This window comes from Acinonyx jubatus, chromosome B4, assembly GCF_027475565.1.
Source record: "Acinonyx jubatus isolate Ajub_Pintada_27869175 chromosome B4, VMU_Ajub_asm_v1.0, whole genome shotgun sequence".
NCBI lineage: Eukaryota > Metazoa > Chordata > Mammalia > Carnivora > Felidae > Acinonyx > Acinonyx jubatus.
This window is the reverse complement of record NC_069387.1, coordinates 57506651-57525012: the sequence shown is the minus strand read 5'-3', so window position 1 is coordinate 57525012 and position 18362 is coordinate 57506651. Positions and strand designations below refer to the sequence as shown.

The following is an 18362-nucleotide window of genomic DNA, read 5'->3' as shown; positions in this document are numbered from 1 at the left end:
GTATAAATAAGCAGATGAAAAATGTAGAAGTTCTGTTAGCATGTGTATATCAGATAATCCAGCCATAGTTGACGTCACGGCAAATGTGAGTTACTGATGAGAAGGGGGTTGCTGTGTCTGTTGTATAGTGCATGGCTAGGAATAGGCCTGTTAGCATTTGTAGAATTAGGCAGACTCCTAGTAAGGAGCTGAAGTTTCACCATGCTGAAATGTTGGATGGAGCTGGAAGGCTGATGAATGATAAGTTGATGATTTTGATGAGTGGGTGAGATTTTCGGATGTTGGTCATTAAATGCTTACAGTTGAAATTCAGCGGTGGTTTTTCATATCATTGGTCATGGATAGATTCCATGTGGGAATAATGATGATGTACATTGTATTTATTCTAAGTGCTATTTTTGTGATTAGCTTTGTTAGTTTTCCTTCAAAGCCTTCTCCAATTTTTATGGTGGGTTTGGATTGATTGTGGCTGGTGGTGTTGGTTGTGGAGTGGTATTGAAATTTGGGGGTTCCTTCTTAGGTTTAATGGTCTTTTAATTTACTTGGGGGGCATGCTTCTGGTATTTGGTTATACTATGGCTATGGCTACTGAACAGTATCCTGAGGTTTGAGCATCTAATAAGACTGTGTTAGGAATATTTATTATGGAGGTGTTACAGAATTATTAACAGCTTGTTATATTCTGAAAGAGGATGAGATTGAGGTGGTGTTTAAGTTTAATGGTGCAGGTGATTGAGTTATTTATGATACAGATGATTCAGGATTTTTTAGTGAGGAAACCTAGGAATTACAGCTTTATATAGCTATGGAACTTGATTAGTTATTGTCACTGGTTCGTCCTTCCTTACTGGTATTCTAGTAATTGTGGAGGTTACTTGTGGAAATTAAGTAGGAATAGGCCAAGAGTTAGGGTGATCATGAGGGAGAGGAAATATAATTTAATTAATCCTTTGTGGTTAGACATAGTAGTTGTTGTTTTTATCTGAAAATAGGAGATGGATTTTGGTAATATATTTTCTAATCAGATTATTTCCAGTAGCATTGAATCAGATTCTATTGGTGGGATGCAGTACATAATGATTGGGAAGTATCCTACAAATTGGAGAATTTGAAGAGGCTTGAAGTATGTTTAAATTTTAGGTTTTTAGTTGCTAAGTTCTAATGCCATAATGAAACCTATAATAGTCATAGCAAGGGCAGTTAATTTCAGATAATGAGGCATAGTTATCTGTGGAATTGTTGTCGGGGGATATTATAAGAAATTAGATACCCCACAAAAGTACTTCGGATTAAAAGATGTTTGATAGAGTTTATTAGGAGGGGATTATTTTTGTTGATTAAAATTAAGGAGTTGAAACAAGACTGTCCTAGGAATGCGAAGAATATGATTTGGGAACTGTAGGTGGCTGTTAGGGATGTGGCGATGAGAGTTATTATTAGGGCTCAGGCTTTGGCATTTGATGTGTTGGTGGTCTCAATGATTAAGTCTTTAGAGTAAAAGCCTGTTAGGAAGGATATTCCTGTGAGTGTGAGGCTTCTGACAATGAGGGATGGTGAATGGTATTATTTTATATAAGCTGCCTATTTTTTAAATGTCTTGTTCATCGTTTAGGCTGTGAATAATTGATCCAGAGCATATGAACAGCATAGCTTTGAAAAATGCATGTGTGCAAATGTGTAGGAATGCATGGTAGGGTTGGTTGATGCTGATTGTTACTATCATGAGTCCCAGTTGACTTCCGGTGGAGAAGGCAACAATTTTTTTGATATCATTTTGTGTAAGGGCAATGATAGCTGTGATAGGGTTGTAATAGCTTCACAGTGGTGAAGTCCACCTTTGGAGTCTTTGTGGTTTGAAGTTAAAGTAGTGCAAAGACTTTGTCCAGGTATAAGTTAGTGGGTCTCAGCAGGAATGCTACTGTTAGGTGGGAGATAAACATGAAAATTCTGGCACCCTAGTGTTTCTGGCATATGTGGCCTCTGGAAGAAAGTGCATGGGAAAACCACATTTTAGAGTTCGTACACAAAAGGCCTGAAATCAGACACATACAGAACCACATGTGACTGTCACAGTCATTCCATTACTGATTTGAGACCTGGATATCCTGCTGTCTGTAGTCAACATAAGGGTCTGTTTTACTTTGCAAGAGCAGCTTTTATCACCTTGCTTTGGGGCAGAGGAGTGAGGACACATTTTGAGATGGAGAGGGGGAGTGGAATAGGAATAATAGGGATTACTGAGTGTCTTCTTAATATCCTTAACTGGTTCTGTGGCTCCCTGGCTCTTCTAGATGCTTCTTATTTAACTGCCCTTAAGTTATGCCTCCTTGTCTGTACAGTTGTGCTGTGACACTTCTGTTGATATTGTGAATATCCTTAAAACCTTCGGTTAACTACTTGATATCCAGTATGTTTAAATGACTGTAGCTGATTTTATGCCTTTAAATGATCACTCTCTTTGTTTTCATACACATTGGTTTCAATTTTTTCACCTTTGGGGCAAATTAAAAACTTGGCTCTTTTCATTTGAAAATGCATACTGGCCTACAGGCTGCACGGAGCAGCCAGTGCTGTCCAAGACACTTTAAGTTAATAGCATGAGGACAAGATGCATTTATAAATGAAATAATAATGGGCAAAAGTTCAATATTAAGGTCCCATTTTAAAATTTGACTTTAATAGTATTAAATAACATATACACATTTTCATGGTCATTTCTTTCTTCTAAGACTTCATTTCTAGATTTTCACAGATTCCCCCTTAGAGTCTGTTTATTTTTCACACTACCCTATGGGAGAAAGCATGCTCTTCACACTAAGATCTTGTACCTTTGGATATGAACAAAGATGCATATCCAGTGGGCATCCCTTCCCAAGTTCTCGGGGATGCTGTAACTTCTACACTCGGTGTCTGTATTGTAGTTTGAAAATAGTACTGGTCTTACTTCACTCTTCTGTGCTTCCTGAGTGGCACCCCATGTGTTCTGTGCCTGTCTTGCTCCTTGTGAGCACAAATGGACTAGTCCTTTATACACAGCTGGTACTGCACCTCACTCATGATCCTTTCTCTGCTCAGATTTTTACTTAGCTCTTGATAACATTTCAGGGCTGATAAATCTCTGTAAGCATGTTATACACATATACATACTCCTGTTACTAATACTAGGGGGTTTAGGCTGAGCCGCTGCCTTCTCTGGTAATGCTCTCTGTGGGTACTCTTGGAGATCCCTCAGGTTGAGGGTCACAGGCTGCTTCGCCTTGCATGTGTCAGAGCTGAAGGCCATCATGATTAAGAAATTTATAGGTGGGGGGCACCTGGGTGGCTCAGTCAGTTGAGCATCCGACCTCAGCTCAGGTTACGATCTTGTGGTTTGTGGGTTTGAGCCCCGCAACAGGCTCTATACTGACAGCTCAGAACCTGAAGCCTGCTTCAGATTCTGTCTCCCTCTGTCTCTGCCCTCCCCCCACACTCTGTCTCTCTCTCCTCCAAAAATAAATAAACATTAAAAAAAATTTTTAAAGAAATTTATAGGTGGTGCCTGAAATGTTCCATTTATTCCTTGCTCTTTGATTGAAGTCGGTTGCCTAATTTGGAGAATAGTTATAATGTCACATGTTAAAACCATTTTAAAAGCCTCCAGAAGTGACTTTGGCTGTTTACATTTTTGCCTCAGGTTGATGGTTTATGTTAATCACTATTCTTGCAATGGGATCGGAGCATCTGATGAACGGCATAGGTTCACTACAGAACATAAGCACAATTTGAATTCTGTGATTTCTGATACACATCTCCAACACAGCCTCCTTATGTAAATGCTGCAGACAGGAATGTGGCCATTTTCATGCAGACACTGCTGGCAATTGGGAGTTATGACCTCCTCTGGCTGGTCAGGTCCAAGCCACCAAGTGTCCTGCTAGTCTGGGGACATGAGTCATTCATTCAGTATTCAGGGAAGTGCCTCTCATTTCTGGGGAATTATTTACATCCACATTGTGTTTAAACCAATTAAAATAATCCAAGGTAAAAAAAAATAGTGTAGATAATGTAAGAAGAATTACTTCAGGCTTAGAATCAGTGGAAAACAAAAACATACAAAAACAAACTGCAAAAATATATCAGTATTAGCTACACTTATTTAGATTGAAACTATTTCTCAAATCTTTAATGGCTAGACTGGCCAGAGGTTCATAAGTGACTTGTAGGGCTGGGTGGGTACCCATGTCAACAAAGATCGGGGGACATAGTTGATCTTAAGGCAGCTACGGACTAAAGGGAGGAAGGCTTGGAGTGGTTCTTAAGCTATTAGGTTAGTTTCCAGAGAGATGAAAGAATATTTACCTTTCATGATTTAGATATTGCCTAAGTCCTCCTTATGCTCACTTACTTGAGTAGTTAAAAATATAAAACTGTAGGTGATACCAGATTTCAAAGTAACAGAGAAGCAGTATTTATTATGTATTTACATGCAGGTACAGAGCTCCTTTTCAAATGGCCTGACTCTGTTGGGCATGTTTGTTATTTGCTGTTATGATTATTGTATGCTTGGTTTTGTACATAATAAAACAGAACACGTGTAAAAAATGTATATATATTTCATATATATATATATTTCATATGAATTTCATATTTCACATGCTCAGTGGGACTCTTGACCAAAGAAGTTATTTAACAGGCAAATCTTCCTCTTCCTAATACAGATTGCTCACAGCATAATTTGGATATGTCGTCAGATTAAAAGACTCCTTCCCCATCATGGGTGATGATGAAGGGAGGACAAGAGTACACAGAAAGAACACCCTGTCCTGCCACACTCCATGTCATCCTCTGCCAGAGTGTGGGAGAGCTGGCACTGAGAGCCAGAGCTGGAGAAGCTGGGTCTGCCTCCTTATCCCCTCTCCCCCAACCTCTTCTGGGAACCAGTGTCTGTAAACTCCCAGAGCTTGGAAAGGATTAGCAAGCATCCTAGTACGTGCCTTCTTTCTCCCTGCCCTTTCCTCCTCCTCTCAGACCCTGATCTCTTTATTCGGTGGAGTGAATCTGGAGGCACTGTCTCCACACATCCCTAATAGTGCTGAGAGGTGAGGAGAGCAGGTGCAGTGGGTGACAAGGATGGTGTTTTAGTCACTTTCTATTCACCCCACTGTCAAGGGAGAGATTCCCATCCTAGGGTTCTGAGGATGGCCAAATATCTGATACCCAGAATTGGGCAGATGAAATCAACAGCAGTTTCTGAGTCATGTGCCCTCATAGCCAAGGGAAGGAGGACACAGAGCCCCACGCAGGGCCACATGAAGGGTGCATGCAGATGTAGCATGAACAACCAGGGAGGATGGGAAGTAGGTTTTGTAGTGTCAAGAGGGTAAGGTGCCCTCTGGTTCCCACAGTGGGATATGATTGGCTTGTTTGAATAATTCCACAGGCTGGCAAGAAACTAAAACCCATTAGTGAGAGATAAGCAGAGACTGTGTCTGGTCCCCTTGATAAGGAGGGTTGTTTGGCTGGGGGGCCTTATCCGTGAGAGCAGAGTGGGGAGGGGAACTTGCAGTCCAGCCATTCAAGACCTTCCCAATTGTACCAGCTGTCAGTTTTAGGCTGTATATCACAGAAGGTGAGTACAAAGGGGAGTCTGTGGAAAACAGCTTTTGGCATACACAAGTAGATGAAGAACGAGTTAAAAACTTGAGAAACAAAGTCTATCATGCAAGCCAGATGTTGTTCTTCAAAGCCAGAAGTAGAGCATGATGTTCAAGAGGCTTCTATAAAACAATGCTCTGCTCCCACGTCTCCAAATAGTGAAATATTAGCTTGTTTTGTTTTGTTTTTTTCTTCTTTCATAAGAACCTTGAGAATTTTGTTTGCTTTTTATTAAACTAGGTAACTATTTGGGAGAAAATATATTGCTAGGGTTATATAAAATATATATATGGAAAGCACATGAATCATAAAGTCTTGCATCAATGCAAGGTCACCCTTTCAGCACACTAAAAATAACAAGAACTCCACTTTAACTCAGAACTTATTGTGCACTTTACCCACGTCACCTCTTGGTTCATTCTCCTGCCTGCCCTATAAGCCACATGTTATCCTCAGAAGGGAATAAGTCATAAGATCAGTAACTACTAAATGCCAGAGCAGGGATTTTGTTTCAAGTATGCATAGATCTAAATATAATTATTTGAAGCTTTACTAATATGTGTCTAGTCTGGCAAATGAAGAATCATACTGTATCTTTAACTCTATAGTAAAGTTAAGGAGACCAGTCATTCAGTCCTCTAGTCATTCAGCAGGTAATGTGTGCCAGGCATTGTCCCCAGAGAAGTTAAGGCCCATAGCTTCATAATTCAAAGATAGTGTGGAAATATGGATGTCCATTTCTGACCCTGAAGAAGTAACAGGCTAGATCTACCATCACACACACACACACCTTAAAAACTAAAAAGTGAAGGGGTACCTGGGTGGCTCAGTCAGTTAAGCGTCTGACTTTGGCTCGGGTCATGATATTGGTCTGTGAGTTTGAGCCCCGCATCGGGCTCTTGTGCTGACAACTCAGAGTCTGGAGCCTGCTTCAGATTCTGTGTCTCCCTCTCTCATTGACCCTCCCCCATTCATGCTCTATCTCTCTGTCTCAAAAATAAATAAACATTAAAAAAAATTTTAACTAAAAAGGGATGAACAAAATATGCAAAACAATGGTCTTTAGACACTAGACAACAAGTGGTGGAGAGCAGTGATCCTGTAGAAAAGGAAAACAAACAAGGGAGCCCCATGATAGCCCTAACTCACTGCCTGGTTTCCAGGCCTCAGCACCCAAAGAGGGAACCCAAACAAAGCTCAGAAGTCTCCCTGAGTTGAGGAGAGAGAGTTGAGAATTTGGAGAGGCCATGGCAGCTACAAGTCACAGGGCACTAGAGCACTAGAGAGGAGAGAGCCGAGTGGAGAGGAGGGAGCCACAAAAAGAGAAATTTCTAGAGATTTCTTGAGGGTTCCTCTTGCATCTTAAATTAAACACTGATCAGCGTGTGCTGTGGAGAAACTACTAAGGCCAGAAAAGGACCACCTCAAGGAACAGACGGGGTGATTCGTGGGGCTCACAAATGACTGGGAGGAATCTGTGTTCCCACCAGGCAGAGTGGAAAAACCCTGTAATATGCAGAGCATCAGATAGGGAACACAGAAGAGCACTGCCTTGGCTGTGAGCCTACAGGCTGCTCTGGTCCCACCTAGCAAGACTCAAAAGAAAGCCTCCAAGGATCAAACTATGTTCCAGTAACTTAACTGCAGAAAAAAGCACAAGAACATTTAAAGGAATATTACAATATCCAATAAGCAAAAAGGCAAAATTCATATCAGGAATCCAATAAAAAAAATTACTAAGTATGCCAAAAGGGGGGTAAAACAACCCCTTATGAGAAGAACAAAATAATTATCCAAGGGCAACAGTCCCAGAAATGGCACAGATGATAGAATTAATCGACACAGACATTAAAACAATTATAAGAAATATATTCCATATGTTCAAGAAGGTAGAGAAAAAATTGAGCTTGTTAAGAGGAGACATGGATGATATGAAAAAGATTCAAATTAAACTTTTAAGGCATGAAAAATACAGAGGATTGTTTTTTGGGTGTCCCGGGCCCACCCACATATTGGATCACTCACTAGAATGGCTCAGAAGGCTCATTACCACAGTGGGAGTGTAATCAGACCTATGATTTGTTACAGCACAGCCATACTCAGCAGGCCCCACAAAGGAAGAAGACATATAGGTGGAGTCTGCAGGAATTCAGGCACAGGCTTCCAAAGCTCTCCCTCTGGGGCCGGAGGGGGTAAAGAATGGAGGACTAGCCACACAGAACATGCTCCTTCCTCCCAACAAAATTCAGTATTTCTTCCCAGGGAAGCCTGCTTAAGATAAAGTCCAAGGTTTTCACTGGGGGATGGTCATGTTGGCACCCTCTACAACTACCGAAACTCCAGACTCCTAGTAGGAAAGCTGGTGTTCACTATAAATACGTCATCTGTACAATTAATCTATGTTTAGGCAAGCTGGTACAGCAGGGAGTTCGCCAGTGGGCAAAAGAGCCTTATCAATGTAGGGAATATTCCAAAGCCAGGTTCCAAGGTGGCACCCAAGGGCCAGCCCTCCTAAGTAGGTCCTTCTAAAAGGTATGCAAAGTTTCCTACACAGATGAGATTGACGCCAGAGTGGACACTGCTGAAGAAAAGATTAGTGTACAATAGAAGTTATGCAAAACTAAAGTGAGTGAATATGATGACCCCTGAGTTTCCGCCTTGGACCATTTAGAAAATGGTGGCACGGAGGCACCAGGGTGGCTTAGGCTGTTAAGCGTCCGACTCTTCATTTTGATTCAGGTCATGATCCTGTGGTTCGTGAGTTCAAGCCCCACCTTGGGCTCTGCCCTGACAGCGTGGGGCCTGCTTGGGATTCTCTCTGTTTCCCTCTCTCTGCTTCTCCCACCCCCTCTCAAAATAAATAAACTTACAAAAAAAAAGAAATGGTTGCACTATGAACATAGGAGAGAGTTACTGGCTTTCTATAATACTTCTTTTTTTTTTAACGTTTATTTATGTTTGAGACAGAGAGATACAGAGCATGAACAGGGGAGGGTCAGAGAGAGAGGGAGACACAGAATCTGAAACAGGCTCCAGGCTCTGAGCGGTCAGCACAGAGCCCGACGCAGGGCTCGAACTCACGGATCGTGAGATCATGACCTGAGCGAAAGTTGGACGCTCAACTGACTGAGCCACCCAGCCGCCCCTCTATAATACTTCTTAAAATACAATTTGTGAACAAGCAAGCACTAAATTAACCCTCTGCACAGTTTTGTGTAGTCACCAAGCACTAGCCAGATCTTTATTTGAGTGTTTATTTCTGAACTAGCCATAATTAAAAGCGTGATAAGGATATTTCCATATAACCAAAAACCAAGCTATTAAATATTAGAGTAAATGGCCTCCATCAGAAATAATCAAAGGAAAAAAAGAATATGAAAGGATACAATGTATGAGTTAATAAGAATGAGGGAAGAAACATTCATCTTCAGCATATAAGGCATTTCCAATACAATTATCTGATTTAATCTCCATGACAATTTAAAACATAAGAATTATTTTCCAGATGAGAGAATTGGGGTTAGGGGAGGCTTAGTAAGTGCTACACAAGAAAAGAGTAGATTCAATGGAGCAAAAATACAAGGCCATATCCCTGTCTCCAAGCCTTTGTTCCTTCCGTTGCCCTCTGTTTTTATTTCAACTGAGGATGAACAGAATGAAAGAGGCAGAGTTTTCTAACAAATAGGAAAATAGCAGTCTTGAAATGCATATGGAGTCATCAGCACTGAAGGAGGTAGCATGCCAGTTGACAGGAAGGGAGTAGAACAAAAGTGATTTCCAAGGCCTGTAATAGCCCTAACCTCTGCCCTGTCATGTCCCTCCTGCAGAAACAGTAAATTAGTTAACTCTATTCCTCCTACAGAATTTTTTTTATCTCTAGAGCTTTATCCCTGTATCCCTAATTCTAGCATAATGAAAACCATAAGGCAAAGATGGGAAATATGCAACAGCTCCACCCTTTCACATAAGGGAGATATTGTTTGTACATCACGGTTCTTTTCTCCTCTAAACCCAGATGCGACCTCCGAATCCTCAATACACCATTCCAGGCAGTCATTCCCAGCAATTGCAAGTAGAGCTCAGAATAAAACTTCCTTGCCATCTTTACCCTGGGGATCCTCTGTTACAACATAGTGGTTAGAGCTCAGTCTCTAGAACTTGGCAGCCCAGGCTCAGATGCTGGGTCCACCACTTACTAAATCTGTGTGAATGTGAATAATGAACTTAACCACTCTCTGATTCCACCTCTGTAACTGGGGGAGAGTAAGGGTATCCACCTACCTCAGAAGGTTCTGTAAGAATTAAATAAGTTGAAGTAAATGTAATATTTAGACTAGAACCTGGTACAGGGTAAGCCCTGTATGCCTTACTTGTTGTTGTTGTTGTTACTGCTATCATTATTAAAACCAGAGAGATGAGGCTTCGATAATTTGGGCAACATGCAGAGAGAGAAGGGGGCTGAAGGCATTGGACACCTAAGCAAGAAGAGGAATAAAAGAAAAGCAAATGGAATAAATCCCTTGTACAGTTTTACTTATTCTCAGTCCCGCTTATAAGGATAATTAAAGGATTAAGGAGGTGTGAACTAGACCATCCCTCAAAGACTTTCCTATCCCTCTAAATTCTATAACATTTTTGAAACGGGAAAGGGAACCTTATACAAAAATTCTTATCTAAAACATCCTAGATGTCCAACAACAAAGTATTAGGTTCGGTAAAAACTCTGACCTATCCAGGCAATGAAAGACTGAATGTCTCCATAAAAAGGCATGTTTCATAATACTTAATAACTTAGGAAATATCTCATAATATATTAAGTTAAACAATAACACTCCAAATCATATATAAGATATGTGTGAGTTTTATAAAGTGTATACAAGTATTAATACAGTATATTTGAAAAACATTCTACATGTATACATAGTGTATATATATATATATATATGTATATATATATAACTATATTATGCACACAAATGTATAATATATAAATAAAACTATGTGTGAAATATGTACATATCCTATCCATAGAAAACATGAGCAGACATACAACAAAATGTTATTTGTATGGTAGGATTATTGCCAATTCTTAATTTTCATTCATGACTATATTCATCACATTACCAGATAAGCATATATTACTTTTATTTAGATTTTTAAAATGTTTATTTATTTTGAGACACACACACACACACACAGAATCCCAAGCAGGCTTCGTACTGTCAGCGCAGAGCCCAGCACAGGGCTAGATCCCACAAATCATGAGACCATGACCTGAGCAGAAACCAAGAGCTGGATGCTTAACGAACTGGGTCTCCCAGGCGTCCTTAGATTTTTTTTTTTTTTTTGCTTTAACTATATATTTACAGTTGGTCAAAATGCCAAACGTTTGTTAGATAAAGCTGGTATTTTTTACTTGGCCTTAACAAGTTGCTAATTCAAAAGATATATCCTATTAGTGAAGACAGACAAAATAATGTCATTCACATAATTCTGCTCCACAAAAATCCCAAGTTAATTCTTTTCTATATAATCTAGAGAAAATTTATTTTTTCTGAATAATTATGTCTAGCCTACATTTTCTTGTATCAGACCAAAGACATTTTTTCCCCAAAGCCCACAGGTCCCATGCTCAAACTTGAAACAGCGTTTCCCAACTTTTGGTCTAAATGACTATTTATAACATCAGGTGCCAGCATTTCTAAACCTGAATATCCCACCACAACTTGGCCCCAGTCCCCTGGAAAACAGAGTGTGATGTAAAGTTTAGATGCTACCACTCTTGCTCCCAGGGCAGCAGGAATGAGGGCAAAGGGGGAGGGAGACAGGGAAGGAGAGAAATTGAGCACAAGGCAGTGGTCATGGCTCCACAAGAAGACCTAATCCATTGCTTGACCATACAGATGTCTCTGGAAATGCCATCTGGAACCACTGAGCCTCAGAAGAGTTGATCCGTGGGAGGATGAGAGAGGGATTTATGTTCTGGCTGTCTTCAGTTTTATGTTCAAATGTACTGCACAAAGCAGCTCCTCCCCCTTTCTCCCAGGCTGCATTTTTCCAGCCCCTTGGGGCAGCTGCTGGGGAAGCCAAATCTCCTGTCCCATAACATGTACCTTCCTCTGAACCCAGAAGTGGCAGCAGGAACCAGCACCTTTGTGAGAGACTTGGTCAGACAGGGATGCATGAGGAGCCCTCCTAGGAAAGGCTGAGATAGCAGGTAGTGACATGTGGCCAAGGACCCTCACTGAGCAAAGTTGCCAAGGCCTGAGGGGCAATGCGTGGAGTGAGTTGGGAGATGCATGAATGAGTATGGTGCAGCCACTAGGCCTGGTCAATCAGCCTCAGGTCGCAATTTCCTCATTTCTTACAGTCTTAAGAATGGAACTGCCACGTCTAATATGAGGGCTTCACGAGGACTGCTTTGAATTAACTCAACTTTGCCTACCAGGTGTGACTTGGCAAGTCACCTCCTCGAAATTTCTTACTAGAATCTTTATTGATCTTCAATAATTTTTTCTTTAAATTCCTCTTAAAATATTAAATAGTGACATGTTTCCACTGAAATAACGCAGTGAAATAATTCAAAAAAAGGGGGGAAATTAATAAGCTCACCTCCCTGCTTTAGTCTCCTTCTGTATCATAACATTTTCGGCCTGGCCTGCATGTATGTTTTGTGAAACGAAGAGTTTCAGGCTGCGTGAGCCTTCTATTATTTTCTCCTTATTTACAAGGAATCACAGTACAGTTTCTCTACAGTTTTGTTTCCTACTTACCTACACAGTAAATCAGAGACTCCCTCAGGGACAATAGGAATAGCTCTAACTCAAATAAATACAGCCTTCAAATTAATTCCGAGACATTCTCTTGGTGACTTCTATTTTTATTTTTTTTTACATCAAATTGTATTCTGTCCCTTTAAAATTATCTTTAGATTCTCTTCCTAGGGTAAAATACGGGCAATATAGCATAGTACTTACACATGTGGTCTGTGATGTCAGAATGCTTAAGTGTAATTCCTTACACCACCTTTAGTAGCTGTGTGACTTAGGACAAGTTACATAACCTCTCTGTGCTTTGGGCATCCTTATCTATAAAAGGGATTACAGTACTTACTTTCTGGATGGTGTTAGGAGATTAAATGAAATAATACAACAAAAACACTCAATACAGTGCCCAACAAGTTAGAAACAGTGTTAACTATTACTGTTATCATTGTTCGCATCTCATAGTGTCTATATGAACAGAAACATGCCCATTTAACAAAGAAACAAAAGTGAGTTGAACTCTGCCTGTGTGACAAGTGCTAAATACAAAAGAGCAACCAAGACAGGATCTCTGCTCCAGAAGAATGGTGAAGAAGATAAATTTAGGAAAGGTAAATTACAATATGACATGACAGATTGTCTAATAACAGTAGAAACCAACAGCTGTGGGGCTTAGTGATGACAGTGAGTAACGGTGCCTCAGGAAAACGTCAGGTCTGAAACAGATCTTAAAAAATGAGTAATAAGCATTTGCGAGTCAGAGTGGCAGCGTTAGAGTGGGTGTTCCAAGTCAAGGGAGCAGTATGTGCAAAAATGAAAATAATACTCCACCCAGCTGACAAACATGTTCCATGGGGAGATAGTAGGATATCACAATTTTCTTCCCATTTTCCAAAATGTCATATCTGAGTAGTTCAAGCCAGAGCGTTTGGTCATCAGCCAAGCACTTTGCAAACTGTTTTGGTTCTAGTGACTCATCACCATCATAGACTAATCAACTACTATGACTCATTTCAACCCTCTTGGAACTTTATCTCTTAAAAGCATATCTCTCTGCATGAAACACAGCTTTCAAGTGAGAGACTAAATACTCTTGTTAAGGACTACACTGGACAGTCACTAAGGATAACTGTCACACTACACTTTGCGCTCTGACATTGATTTCTGTACTGCCAGGGGATTTGTCAAGGAGCAAGAAATTGACATTGAGCCTAAACAAAAGTTAAGGATGAAAAAAGTCCAAATGAGGCAAGGAGTTTCATATTGCTACCCTTTGATGGGGACCCAACATGGTACTTTAAAGCAAATACTGCAATGGCACAGTTTAAAAGTCAAAAGACTCACAAATAATTAACACAGTTCTGTCTATGATTTCATAGAGTCAGAAGGGATAGAGAATTTGAGGAAAGCCTGTTCCTCTAAACTATCTCTTTTGTTTGATCGTTTAAAATCAGACTTGGGGCACTTGGGTGGCTCAGTCAGTTAAGCATCCGACTCTTGGTTTTGGTTCAGGTCATGATCTCACGGTTCTTGAGTTCAATCCCTGCATCAGACTCTCTGCTGACAGAGCAAGGCCTGCTTGGAATTCTCTCTTTCCCTTTCTCTCTGTCCCTCCCCTGCTTGGTCTCTCTCTCTCCCCCCCCCCTCAAAATAAAAATAAACTTTAAAAAAATAAATAAAATAAAACCAGACTTCACTCAGTTTTTAGAATGTGTGGACCATATCACTATTAAGTAGGTATCTTATAAGAGAATACCAAGGAGTAAGAAAATATTTTTTAAACATATATGTTGTCTTAGTTTCCCTAAAATCTAAGACTCAGAAAGCATTCAAAAAGAAGAGCTTCTTATATCTTTGTTTTAATAATAGCATAATAACTGGGAACAATCTAAAAAGGGCACATAGTAATACAATGTGGAATCATCGATTATCAGGAAAAACTATGAAGCAGTTGAAGCAATTGAACTAGACCTACATATGCTTACATGGATCAACCTTAGCAGTGTGATTTGAGGCAAATATGCAAGATGGAGAATATGTACATATGATGCTATTCTTTAAATGCATAAAATATTTCTACATATTTATATTTAAAATATCAATTGAAAGTATATAAAGAGGCCCGATATAGTGGTTGCTCTGACAAAGGGAGAAAGGAAGGGGAAATGATGTCAGTGGGAGAGGTGATGAAGATTAAAGCACACTTAGCTTTATCTTCAAGGTTAAAAAAAGACAAAGCAAAATGTTGATAGTTATGACTTTTCTGTTCATTTTTCATTTTTAAATAAAAACATGTAATATTTTTTCCTGTTATATAACTTAGTCTGGATCTTCCCATTGTCCTTGCTATCAGAGACAGAAATTGGTCCTACCATTTGTACTTCAGACATAGACACTCTGATTACAACTATTTTTTAAGTTTTTATTTTAATTCTAGTTAGTTAACATATGGTGTTATGTTATATATATGTTATATATATCATTATATATATGATGTAGTTCCATACATCACCCTGTGTTCATCACAAGTGCACTCCTTCATCCCCATCATCTATTTCACCCATCTCCCCACTTAACTCCTCTCTGGTAACCATCAGATTGTTCTCTATAGTTAAGAGTCTGTTTTTTGGTTTGCCTCCCTCTCTCTCTCTTTTGCCCTTTGATCTTTTGTTTCTTAAATTCCACATATGAGTGAAATCATATGGTATTAGTCTTTCTCTGACTGATATATTTCACTTAGCAGTATACTCTGTAGCTCCATCCATGTTGTTGCAAATGGCAGGATTTCATTCCTTTTGATGACTGAGTAATATTCCATTGTGTATATATAGCACACCTTCTTTATCCATTCATCTATCAGTGGACACAGGCTATTTCTGTAGTTTGGCTGTTGTAGATAATGCTGCTATAAACATCGGGATACAAGTATCTCTTTGAATTTGTATTTTTGTATCCTTTGAGTAAATACCTACTAGTGCAATTGCTGGATCATAGGGTTACAACTTTATAAATCAGAGGTCAATCAGTAAAACAGAATCTATTCAATGTTTTTGAAGCAAAAAGGATTAGTACATAGAATTAGATGTTTCCAAAGCCACTGAAAGATCTAAGGTAAAAAATTATAGGGAGTGAGGGCCTTTAGTATTTAGCTGTAGTTTCAGTCCAGAGAATCCGGAAGCTTGTGCTGCTGCCCCATGGTCCAGAGACTGAAGGAAACAGCTGCTAAAGTCAGAGCTTCCCTGCAACCCTGAGGAGGGTAATTGGCAGGGAAATGCAATAACTGCAAAATCCCACGTCTACTGAAGAACCCACTGATGCCTGAAGAACTTTCCTTTACATCCTAAATCTCACATGAATGCATCTGGCTCTCATTACTTAAGTTGAGTCCCAGACTGTGCTGGAAAAATCAGTTTTTCAACTCCAGGTACCAGGCCTGGCATAGAAAGGGATGAGAATAATATGGAGTGCTGAGACAACGTCTGGAACACTTGTATTTTATAAAGGCCAGACATGCAGTTCTTTTACTTCAGTCACCATTTTTTCCTTAGCCAGATTCAAAAGCCAGATGACTCTTCAAGCCAATTCAGATACTAAATAAGTCCTTTACTGGTGCACATGGGTGGCTCAGTCGATTAAGTGTCCAACTTCGGCTCAGGTCATGATCTCACAGTTTGTAGGTTTGAGCCCTGCGTGAGGCTCTGCTGACAGCTCGGAGCCTCAGCCTGGAGCTTGCTTCCGATTCTCTCTCTCTCTCTCTCTCTCTCTCTCTCTCTCTCTCTCTCTCTCTCTTTCAAAAATAAACATTTAAAAAATAAAAAAAAAAAAGTCCTTTACTGGCCCATTCATCGCATAGGACTGAATCAGCCCAGGGACCCCCAGGGATAGAAACTTTCTTCTTAGCAAGGGGCATGGGCCACCTCTTCTCTCTATGAAACAAAACTGGTTGTTAACAAAGTAAACTTCCCTCTCTCTTAAGTAAGCATATCCTACATCTTTCTAAATTGCCAAATAAATGTTATGGTTTCTGCTGACCTAATGCTGAAGGGCACAAAGAGCAGGGTGGCATCAGGGTTTGGTGGAAAAGACTAAGTCCACAGTCCACAAACCTATTTTCAGTCTCCAGCCTTACCACTTACTACCTAAGTGACATCAGAAAAACAACTTAGTCTTCTTAGAAAGAGGAAGTGTATCGTTAATCAGTGTGTCCCAGCATTCAAATCCAGCTCCCAAGTTATAGCAATGCAGTAAGACTAAATGTCATGCTTAAGAGCCATCATTCTCATCTTATAACTAATGCAAGATTCTAGCGTGAGATTTTTCTTGTGGAGTAAGAGCAAATATTAATTCCCTTTGGCACTTATAAACTGGGTATGTCAAATGTGCCTTCCTCCACTCAGAGCCTTCTACACATACTGAGATGGACGTATAAACAAAGTTTCCCATGTTCCTAAACTTCAGATCCTAACTGCTTTCTTTTTTTTTTGGTGGGGGAGGGGAGGTTCTAATTTTACTTATTTATTTATTTAATTTATTTTTTAAATTTACATCCAAATTAGCATATAGTGAAACAATGGTTTCAGGAGTAGATTCCTTAATGCCCCTTACCCATTTAGCGCACGCCCCTCCACAACCCCTCCAGTAACCCTCTGTTTGTTCTCCATATTTAAGAGTCTCCTATGTTTTGTCCCCCCCCCCCGTTTTTATATTATTTTTTGCTTCTCTTCCCTTATGTTCATCTGTTCTGTGTCTTAAAGGCCTCATATGAGTGAAGTCAAATGATATTTGTCTTTCTCTGATTGACTTCTTTCTCTCAGCCTAATACCCTCTAGTTCCATCCATGTAGTTGCAAATACCAAGATTTCATTCTTTTTGATTTCCAAGTAATACTCCATTGTGTGTGTGTGTGTGTGTGTGTGTGTGTGTGTGTGTGTGTGTGTATATATATATATATATATATATATATACCACATCTTCTTTATCCATTCATCCATCGATGGACATTTGGGCTCTTTCCATACTTTGGCTATTGTTGATAGTGCTGCTATAAACATGGGGGTGCATATGCCCCTTCAAAACAGCATACCTGTATCCCTTGGATAAATACCTAGTAGTGTAATTACATGGTCATAGGGTAGTTTTATTCTTAATTTTTTGAGCAAACTCCATACTGTTTTCCAGAGTGGCTGTACCAGTTTTCATTCCCACCAGCAGTACAAAAAGAAATCCTTTCTCTGCATCCTCACCAACATCTGTTGTTGACTGACTTGTTAATGTTAGCCATTCTGACAGGTGTGAGGTGGCATCTCATTGTGGTTTTGATTTGTATTTCCCGGATGATGAGTGATGTGGAGCATTTTTTCATGTGTTGGTTGGCCACCTGGATGTCTTCTTTGGGGAAGTGTCTATTCATGTCTTTTGCCCATTTCTTCACTGGATTATTTGTTGTTGGGTGTTGAGTTTGATAAGTTCTTTATAGATTTTGGATGCTAACCCTTTATCTGATATGTAATTTGCAAATGTCTTCACCCATTCCATCGGTTGCCTTTTAGTTTTGATGATTGTTTCCTTTGCTCTGCAGAAGTTTTTATTCTGATGAGGTCCCAATAGTTCATTTTTGCTTTTGTTTCCCTTGCCTCTGGAGACATCTTGAGTAAGGAGTTGCTGCGGCCAAGGTCAAAGAGGTTTTTGCCAGCTTTCTCCCTGAGGATTTTGATGGCTTCCTGTCTTACATTGAGGTCTTTCATCCATTTTGAGTTTATTTTTATGAATGGTGTAAGAAAGTGGTCCAGATGGTGTAAGAAAGTGGTCCAGGTTCATTCTTCTGCATGTCGCTGTCCAGTTTTCCTAGCACCACTTGCTGAAGAGACTGTCTTTATTCCATTGGATATTCTTCCCTGCTTTGTCAAAGATTAGTTGACCATACTTTTGTAGGTCCATTTCTGGGTTCTCTATTCTGTTCCATTG

General features: G+C 39.9%; 1 protein-coding gene across 2 annotated transcripts in view; it reads left to right on the top strand.

The window, feature by feature from the left end:
* LMNTD1 (lamin tail domain containing 1) overlaps window positions 1-18362 on the top strand; it is a 509230-nt gene that overhangs the window by 465556 nt on the left and 25312 nt on the right. The window contains exon 14 of one of the 2 annotated variants that reach the window (XM_053226035.1): window positions 4698-14023. The exons of the other annotated variant lie outside the window; for it this stretch is intronic. The gene's annotated coding sequence lies outside the window, so the exon portion shown is untranslated. Of the gene's footprint in view, window positions 1-4697; window positions 14024-18362 lie in introns of those variants that run through there. 2 annotated transcript variants of the gene reach the window in all.